Genomic DNA, 8,953 nt, shown 5'->3' with positions numbered 1-8,953 from the left:
ACGCATGTACTTTAATCTGTTTATTTATAACATCTTTCCTGACTAACCTAGCAGCAACATTTCAATATCGCTAGTAATGTAACTTTCGATTTTCTTTCCTATTTAATTGCACGTGAAAAATCACGCAATTTGCCGATTATGCTGTTGTGGATGTTATATGCTTCGTGAAAGGTTTAATTTACATTGTATTTTGTAAAATCCATGTTGGAACAACAAGAGAACAAGCATTTGAACTTTAACACCTGAATTAAGAGTTTATATTCCATTAAAGAACATGTTAAACAAAAATCAGCTGGTGCATCAAGACTGAAGTTAATTATATCCTTAACTACCTAATAATACGGTTTCTATTGCATTGTTCTTGATTTTAAACAAAAATCAGTTGCTGTGAAACCTCATCTGTCAGTTTAGTCAGTATTGGCGCGAACGCGGCGCGCGCACGCCGTATGTTTCTCTACACAATTTGTTTCCCGCTCTTTTGGACCAAAGAAATCACGTTCGGAATTTTGAAACTAGAACTTGCTGTTTCGGATTAAAAAGTTACTTTTTGAAGGTAAGTTTTTATTTTTACTTGAGTTTTTAGATTCAAATCATTGCTTATGCTTAATGGAACTATTAGAAGACACATAATTAATCATTTTAATTGCGACGCATTTTCATAGTAATTTAGGGAAAATTAATTTAGAAGCAAAATAAACAAGGTATAGCGTTTGGTTTATAAAATAAAAATGCGCTTATCTATACAATAGTAGGCTACTAATAGCATAATTTATGATAACACGGTGCAAGCTATATAAATATCAACATATAGGTACGTTACGTACCTAACAATATATGCAGGCAATAATAATATTATCATTGTCTCCTTTAACTTCATAAGTGGTTTTTTCATTAATTGTAATGGAAATAATGTATTTTACCGGTAGTAATGTTAGATGTTAGTACAACATTACTACGCATAGAATCTAGATACTTAATGTAATGATCACGATAAAACAAAATGGCGTCCATTGTAGCATTGATTTAATGAATATCTTATAGGACTAATTAATGAGTAAGTAATGTAAGTTTTCTTGCACTCTCTTTTATCTTTTATACCTAATCTCCGTACTCCAACATTCCTCTCTTCTGGAAAAAATCACAAGGCGGGGTCAGGGTGTTATATTATACCTATACGTACTCAATACCTATCAGGTGAACTGTTTTCATTTCACCATCCCTAGCCAAATACTTCACCTACACTAGGCTGCCTTGAAGAGTGCCTTCCCACTGAGGCGGAGTCGCGCGGAGATGAGAGGAATCAACCTATAGCATTGGTTGTAGCACAGATCATATAATACTGTTGTAGGTAACATTGATTATCCACATCTTTTCTCCGCTCCGCTGGATCACAACTTCACAACCAAAGCTATAATGGTTGATTCCTCTCATCTCCGCTCGTCTCCGCCTCAGTGAGAAGGCAGCTTCATATCATACTGATCGAGCAATAGGAAATATTACGCGAAACTCTGCGCAGGGGGCGCCACTACCACAATCCATCACAATATGAGGTTCTGCCGTGAAACAAGAAAATCGAAATTTCGTTATCTAACCTCGCTCGAATATGTAAGAGTGATACAGACACTTGCATATTCGAGCGATGAGGAGGCAGATAACTAAAATTTCGTTTTTCGCGTTTCCCGGTAGGCCCTTTGTAAACAAACCGCCTTGATGCATCAATGTCATATTTTATTATCTGTAAAAACTTGTCAAAAACATTTTAAGTCACAGTTTGTATAAATTACTCTATGATTTATGAAATGTGCTAGTGCTGCACTCTGGCTGCAGAACATTGCATCCTCCTTATTGGTGTATTAGATTCGACGTGATAAAACGATCGTAGTTAAATCATTATCATTCTATCACTCTACTCAGATGATTCAATTCGACCGAGACGTGGATCGGTTTGGTAGGTAGTGTAAGGGTGGTTACCCTAACGCCCATTTACTGCAAAGCTTTTTGAACGGTTAAAACATATATATGTATACACTTCTTCTTCTTCCTAGCGTTTGTCCCGGCTTATTGCCACGGCTCGGGAGCCTGGAGTCCGCTTGGCAACTGTGTAATTCATGTAATTCCAAGGATTAGCGTAGGTACGAAAGCGACTGCTATCTGACCTTCCAACCCAGAGGGGAAGCTAGGTCTTTAACTGGTAATTATCAAACGATATCTCGTAAATAAGTTCCGAAAACTCATTGGTACAAAATATCATTTTTCTGAAAGATTTTTTAAGCCATCGAATTTACATAAGAGGGATCAAATGTAAAGAAGGGCTACAAATCAAACCAACCTTATAGTTTAATGATGCATTTTTCAAAAGTATTGAGAATATATTGCCAAAACTATATTTGGATAAATTTCTTAAGCCGTGTTTTCACTTAGTGCTCTGATCAAACATTTTGTTTTGAGCTCAGAATTGTTCAGAACTCTAAGTGAAAACGCGGCTTTACTATTAATTAAAAAATATCTCCGAACATCCTGGATGGGTTACCTTTACCTTTCTAGTCTCTCCACACATTTGCTGCACCAGATGTTCACGGCCGACCATAATGTAATATATAAAACTCTTTAAGGTTTTTATTCCCTCTCTAGTCTATGATATATGAAAACAGTCGAATAGCAGATAGAAGACACTAGAGAATTAGTTGTCAAGCATCTAAGATGTAAAAGATTTTGTAGAGTTAAAATAAATTCAATGGAGTTGTTTGTGGGTTGTTTTAATGTTAATACACAGTTTGAACTTAGAACGAGGGTATATACACGCCAGAAACGGCTTATTTCCGTGTCTAGTTAAAACTATTCAGCAATGAAGAGTGTTAAACTGTAAAAAAGCTATTAAAATTACGGAACCCCAACATATGCGCCGGAAACCACGACATGTGGCATGTGGCATCCGAAACATGTCGATGACCTTTACTGAGATGCGAATGCTGCTTTATCTGTACTTTGCGTATTTCAACAAGCATTGAACTAGGTATACTTATTAACTGCCCGTGGCATATTCGAATGGGGACTACAGGGCCCTGGGGGCCTAGCCAAGATGAAAATCGTTGATAGAAAACGCCAAACAAAACTTAAATAGTCACGTGACTTGTAGCATCTGTCATCCCGACATTGACATATATCTATAGGACAGGCCTTACGGTGGGGCCAGTACAGCGGTGTCACGCATACGAATTCGAGCCAATCGTGCAGTCTAACGCCACAAAGCGATTGGTTGATGAGTTCGCATCACGCGCGCGAATGGTAGCAACTAGTTGCGTTAGACTGCACGATTGGCTCGAATTTGTGAGTGATACGCTGAACTAGCACCGTTCTTAGTGCTCGTAAGGCTCGTCCTTAGATATATGTCAATGCATCTCGATTGGGGTTGGTCTGTGATCCCCATACATTTTTCCTTTTCGTTGTCAAAATGCCACCGTATATACGCCACTGATAAGAAGGCATCTACAGACACATCAAGCTTACATACACTATACAGAAGTATGCTCAGATTTCATAAAAATCAGAGAAAATGTTCATCAAAATCAATAAAAAATAAATAATCTGTGAAAAATGACATTCCATTCTTTGGTTTAGATCGGTATATTAGTGGGCCCGTTTAGAAGCAGTGGTAGTTTTATGCATTAAGATCGTTGTAATCTAAATTGAAGAATAAATATATATTTGTAAAAAAATTTATTAATAAATTAATAAAGTAACCGGTGTCATCTGCGACCTTAGGAAACCGGTGAAGCTAAAGGGCCTTGTGTACAAGAATATCATCCGCCCAGTCCTACTATATGGTAGCGAGACCTGGCCTGCCCTCGGAAGACATGTCCAGCAACTTCACGTCACCGAATTGAAGATGTTGCGATGGATGTGTGGCGTTACGCGATTAGATCGCATACGTAACGAACACATCCGTGGCAGCCTCGGAATCCGTGACGTAGCGGATAAACTGCAGGAAAGTTACCTCCGATGGTATGGCCATATAAGCCGCAGACCAGTAGACTACGTCGGAAATCGCTGCCTCAACCTCACTGTCCAAGGCCCTAGATCACCCAGCCAGCTGCGGTAGGCCTAAGAAGTGCTGGCCGGACGTCGTGACAGGACATGGAAGAGAATAATCTCACATCTGAGGATACCGAAGACCGGGCAAAGTGGAGAAGATTAAGTAGGAAAGCGGACCCTGGCGCTAGGCCGGGAAAACGCTAGGTTGAAGAAGAAGAATAAATTAAAAAATAAAATGGGACAATCTTACAGAAATCAACCTACTCCCACAGTAAGCTTAATAAGGCTTGTGTTGTGGGTGCTAAACCACAATATACATATAATACTTAGATATATACCGATAACTACTTAAATACATAGAACCTCCATAAGTCAGGAAAAAAATGTAATAAACACAAATAAATGCCCTCACCAGGATTCGAACCTAGGACCTCCTGCTTCGTAGGCAGGGTCTACTGGCTAGGAGGCCGTCGCTTTTTAAAATATAACCAACTCTAGCGCCTATACTCACTAAAGTTCATTCGGAACCTATCGAATTACCCTATGACGGCTATACTATGATCATGCCGCGCCGCATGGAATCGTATACACCTTTAAATCGTTTCAATTCGGGTTCAACGAAATAGCTTGCCCATAACTGGTCGCTTAATTGGATTGAGTTCTTTGGCCGGTCAAATTAGTTGAACGACAGGTGAAACCGCACTACGAACATTCCGGTCGTGAAAATGTTAAAATTTTATATTATTTCGAAACTTTTGCTTCAATTTTATATATTAGGAGATGGATATCAAGCCGAGTGAAAAACCTTTGTAGAAAACGGTAAAGGAAACTTACATTTTTAATGTCATCTGAGTAAATACTCCTCATTAACTTATTGTACTATCTCGGTAACCGAAGAAAATATAACAACGAAATAAATTAGGAAAAATAAATTTCTTAAGGTAAACCAACATTACAACTTTCTACCATTTCTATGCTTAGTAGGGAAGGCAGGTGCTGGCTTTACGATAAGTAAATAAGGACACGTGCGTGTTTGGTCAGATTTATAGTTTCGTATTTGGGTCACATAGGGGAGATATAACAACTGTCATTTTTAGCGGATTACGGAACGGAGTAACTAGTCTCATTTTTCATCGAAGTACTTTGTCACGATACACGATTGTGTTAAACTTTTTCTATCGTTCATGTAGTATATTATTTTTACAATAACTTCCAGAAAAAAAGTTGTAAAAACGTTTTTAGTACTTGTACTGTACCTACATATTTTAAAACTACTTCGATAAATTATGATTGCGTTCTCATATTTCAGAAAATACTACTAGAAGACCGTTACATTGTGACAAATGTTTGGCTAAGTGTGTTGATACGTTGTGCGTTGTTGCTTGTACACAACAATAAACGACAAACGCAACGCGGGCGCTATTCTCTAATTTTGTTCCTTAACAAACATTCGGATGCTGCTGATTTCAAGTTTTTTTTCCTATTTCTGGACAGTTTGCGCTTCGGGCATCTGAATCAACCTAAGGAACCTATCCTAACTATCTATTGATTTAACAAGTCTATAAAGTGGCTGAAGCGAAGACACCAAACGACGATAATCGATCCAAGCATTTAATCATAAGCTGTAACTACGATTGGAATACGGGTTTGGTTACATAAGCAGCATAACACCGCTTCACCGGTCATTATTTCCATAACATGGCTTCGATACGCGATGCCGCATTCCTGACCATTGTGTGGACACTCCGTTATCGATACCTGTTGTTTCGCCGGGGGCAATAGATGAGGGAATAGATTGTAGTAACATTAACGACATAACGACAAATTGAGTTGGCCACCCGGGGAATGGCCTAAAGGGCATTTACCGATCGTATGGAATTAAGACTGTTCAAAGTTTTGTTTAAAAAAAAAAAACAATATCATTTATTTCAAATATCTGGTTAATTCTGCTTAATTATGGTGGGATAACGTGATTTCTATTCTACGAAATTTTGGAATTCTACTACATATGAGGAATGTCATGAAAGTGAAGGAAGCGAAAGAGGTATGTCAGGATCGTAGCAAGTGGAAATCCGTGGTCTCTGCCTACCCCTTCGGGAAATAGGCGTGATTATATGTATGTATGTATGTACTACATATCATTTACCATGGACACTTTCAAAATTTTATTTTTATTGAGATCTGAGCTTGCTTGTTCAGCAGCTGGATTTAGATTTATAAAACAAACATTTTTCTACAAATAATAACATACCTAACTACTTAGAGTTTAATTTAACGCAATGACGACTTTCAGTTTTGAGTCTTTCTTACCTAATACGTAAGTAGGTACATATTGCGTTTTGAAATCAGTTGGTATGTTAACATTAAGGCCCACGGATATCATGTTTTTGAATTTTACTCATGTTGAATATTTTAACAAAAAAGTACCTGCCTATGCCTAATCGAAAATAAAATTGCGGTTTTTTAAAAGCAATTTCAAATATTTTTAACTTTTGTGCATAAATTGTTACCATTTTTTACAGTATGTTTTAGACCTATGTTCGTTCTTTATTTGTATCGAGCGAGAGTCAAATAACCCGCTGTCTGAACCTACGGTACCGTTTAATTCGTTGTCGGGATTAAACGTTTTGTGTATTATGCAAAAGTAACTTTGATGTTTGATTCTTTTTACGTAACTAATGAATATTTGGACAGGTTGTAACACCGATATATGTCACTTAATTCAATCCCTTCTCACAAGGCAATAGGAGTGCTTTTTGAGAACATAATTATGAAGTTTGTACCAGAGGGCCTACTGCGAATACTGAAGTTCGCAAATTGCGGGTATCTTTCTCTGTCACTCTAATCACGTCTAAATTGGAGTAAAAGGGAAAGATGCCGTCAATTTGCGAACTACGGTGTTCGCGGTATACTCCCTGCATTCATATTTTTTTTAGATAGGTTTAGTTTAGTTTATTATTTGTAAATAGTCACCACTAGTATTAAGATTATTGCCATGCCCTAACAGGGTGTCATATACCGACTATGTAATGTTTTAATACCATCCTATGTACAAATGAACATGGACGCATTAAAATATATGAATATGAATATTGAGGCTTAATTAAATATTAAATAAAATAACGCAGTCCTATTCAAATATTGGGACTGCAAAATTCACTCTGCTACTACTTACTTTCTTACAAAACTAAATCGCTAGCCACGTCCAAGTGCTAGCCCAAGTTACTTATCGAACGATCATAACTTGACATTCCGGAGTGTGGTTAAGTAGTTTGTAAGTGGCCGAGGCATTCCTTTGTCACTTTTTACGTCACTCTTGCTTTCAATGCTTTTTAGTAGCGTTGTTCGATCAGTTTTTGTTGGGCAGGAACTGTGAAATCAAAAGTGAGAATGTTCTCGCCTGGCCTGGATATAACATAATGTTTTGACATAATTATTTTGTGATAGAGAAAACTAGGATGAGAGACATACATATTGTATTGTACTCGTTGGAGTCTTTCTTGCAGGTAGACATCGCACTGTTAAGAAAATTAAAAGCAAATTTTTACGTTATTACAGGTGGAATATTTTTTTAGTACTTGAGACAGTTGAGAACCAAAAAAGAAAAACATCCTCCGGAATCTGGGCCGTAGCCTCATAGATAGATAGAGCTCACAAGCGGTATTGAACCTTTAAGTCTAAGGAGAGACTTTGCCTCCTTGTGTGTGTTCTACCGCTTGTACTTACAATGGGCTGTGCTCTGAAGAATTGTTTGACATGTTGCCAACGGCCACTTTCTATCACCGCACCCTAGAACCTAAATGGTCGCGTAATGTGCGGTTTAAGAGGAATTTCCTCCCGCGTACGCTTCGGCTGTGAAATGAGCTTCCTGCCGAGGTTTTCCCGAGGGGCTACAGTATGGGGTTCTTCAAAAAAAAAAACGTACGTTAAACATAGTACCTTTAATTATTCTGAAATGTGTTTGACCCATTATAAAGTTGCCGTCCCATTATAAACGTATACATGCAAAAATGAGTGTTATAGGTGTACAAACGGTCGGCTAAGCGCGTGAAACACCATCACACTACTGATGTGGCAAGGGTTCATAGGCTAAAGAACCGCTTACCTTTAGGCGGGAAATAAACTAGTTTGCTAGATAAAAAACGCAACGATTACCTCCAACAAGTTCGAATTAAGAATACAAACTCAAACGAAACTTGGAACATATTTAAACGTAACATAAAACTTAGAAAGTGCGTATACAAATGAGTGCAACAGCACTAATTCATTTAAACTGAACGAGGATATACTCTTGGCTAGGGACAGAAGCCTCTGGAAGAATTCTATTTTCAATAGGATATTCTGTCTTTGATCTCCTTCCCTTAGTTCCAGTTCTATCTGGGGCCGAGTCTCCTTGTATAGCGGCGTCAGGATGGCCTGTCCTGGGTGTGTCGGGAGGTCTTCCTTTTCCCAGGAATTTTGTGGGGATATTTAAAACGGATTTAACGGGGAAACTAATCATCTCGTCTCATTATGCGGCCGTGTCATCTAAGCCTGCTTATTTTAGGTTATCAATAATAGGCGCTACTCTGAAACACCCTTAGCATTGAGGACAACTGATGATGATGACTACAAAGCTTAACTTGGTTAGACAAGTAAATAACAATCCTAGGATTGCTGTATATATTTACTTATCTAAAATAGTGTGGTGATTGACAGTGTGTGTGCATGTAGAAATCAATTCGACCTCAGTCGTGTCTGCATTCACACACAGCTAAGTACAATACACGTGCGCGCATCGGCATTGTGAATAAAATGGTAACAATAGCATGTCTAATACATATTTCTTATCTGAGATGACTGTGTGGCTGCCTAGTGGTTGGTGGTTTGAATGAGTAAGTAAAGATACTTTATTGCACCAAGAAAATCATTAAAATAAAAC

The 8,953-nt window shown here is 38.0% G+C and overlaps 1 protein-coding gene across 2 annotated transcripts in view; it reads left to right on the top strand.

Moving 5' to 3' along the window:
• Positions 1-395: 395 nt before the first annotated feature.
• LOC133525042 (uncharacterized) overlaps positions 396-8,953 on the top strand; it is a 62,529-nt gene continuing 53,971 nt past the window's right edge. The window contains exon 1 of one of the 2 annotated variants that reach the window (XM_061861257.1): positions 396-553. The gene's annotated coding sequence lies outside the window, so the exon portion shown is untranslated. Of the gene's footprint in view, positions 554-8,752; positions 8,907-8,953 lie in introns of those variants that run through there. The other variant, XM_061861258.1, reaches the window with a different exon arrangement.

Source organism: Cydia pomonella, chromosome 14, assembly GCF_033807575.1.
Source record: "Cydia pomonella isolate Wapato2018A chromosome 14, ilCydPomo1, whole genome shotgun sequence".
Classification (NCBI taxonomy): domain Eukaryota; kingdom Metazoa; phylum Arthropoda; class Insecta; order Lepidoptera; family Tortricidae; genus Cydia; species Cydia pomonella.
This window is presented reverse-complemented; position numbering and strand designations above follow the sequence as displayed.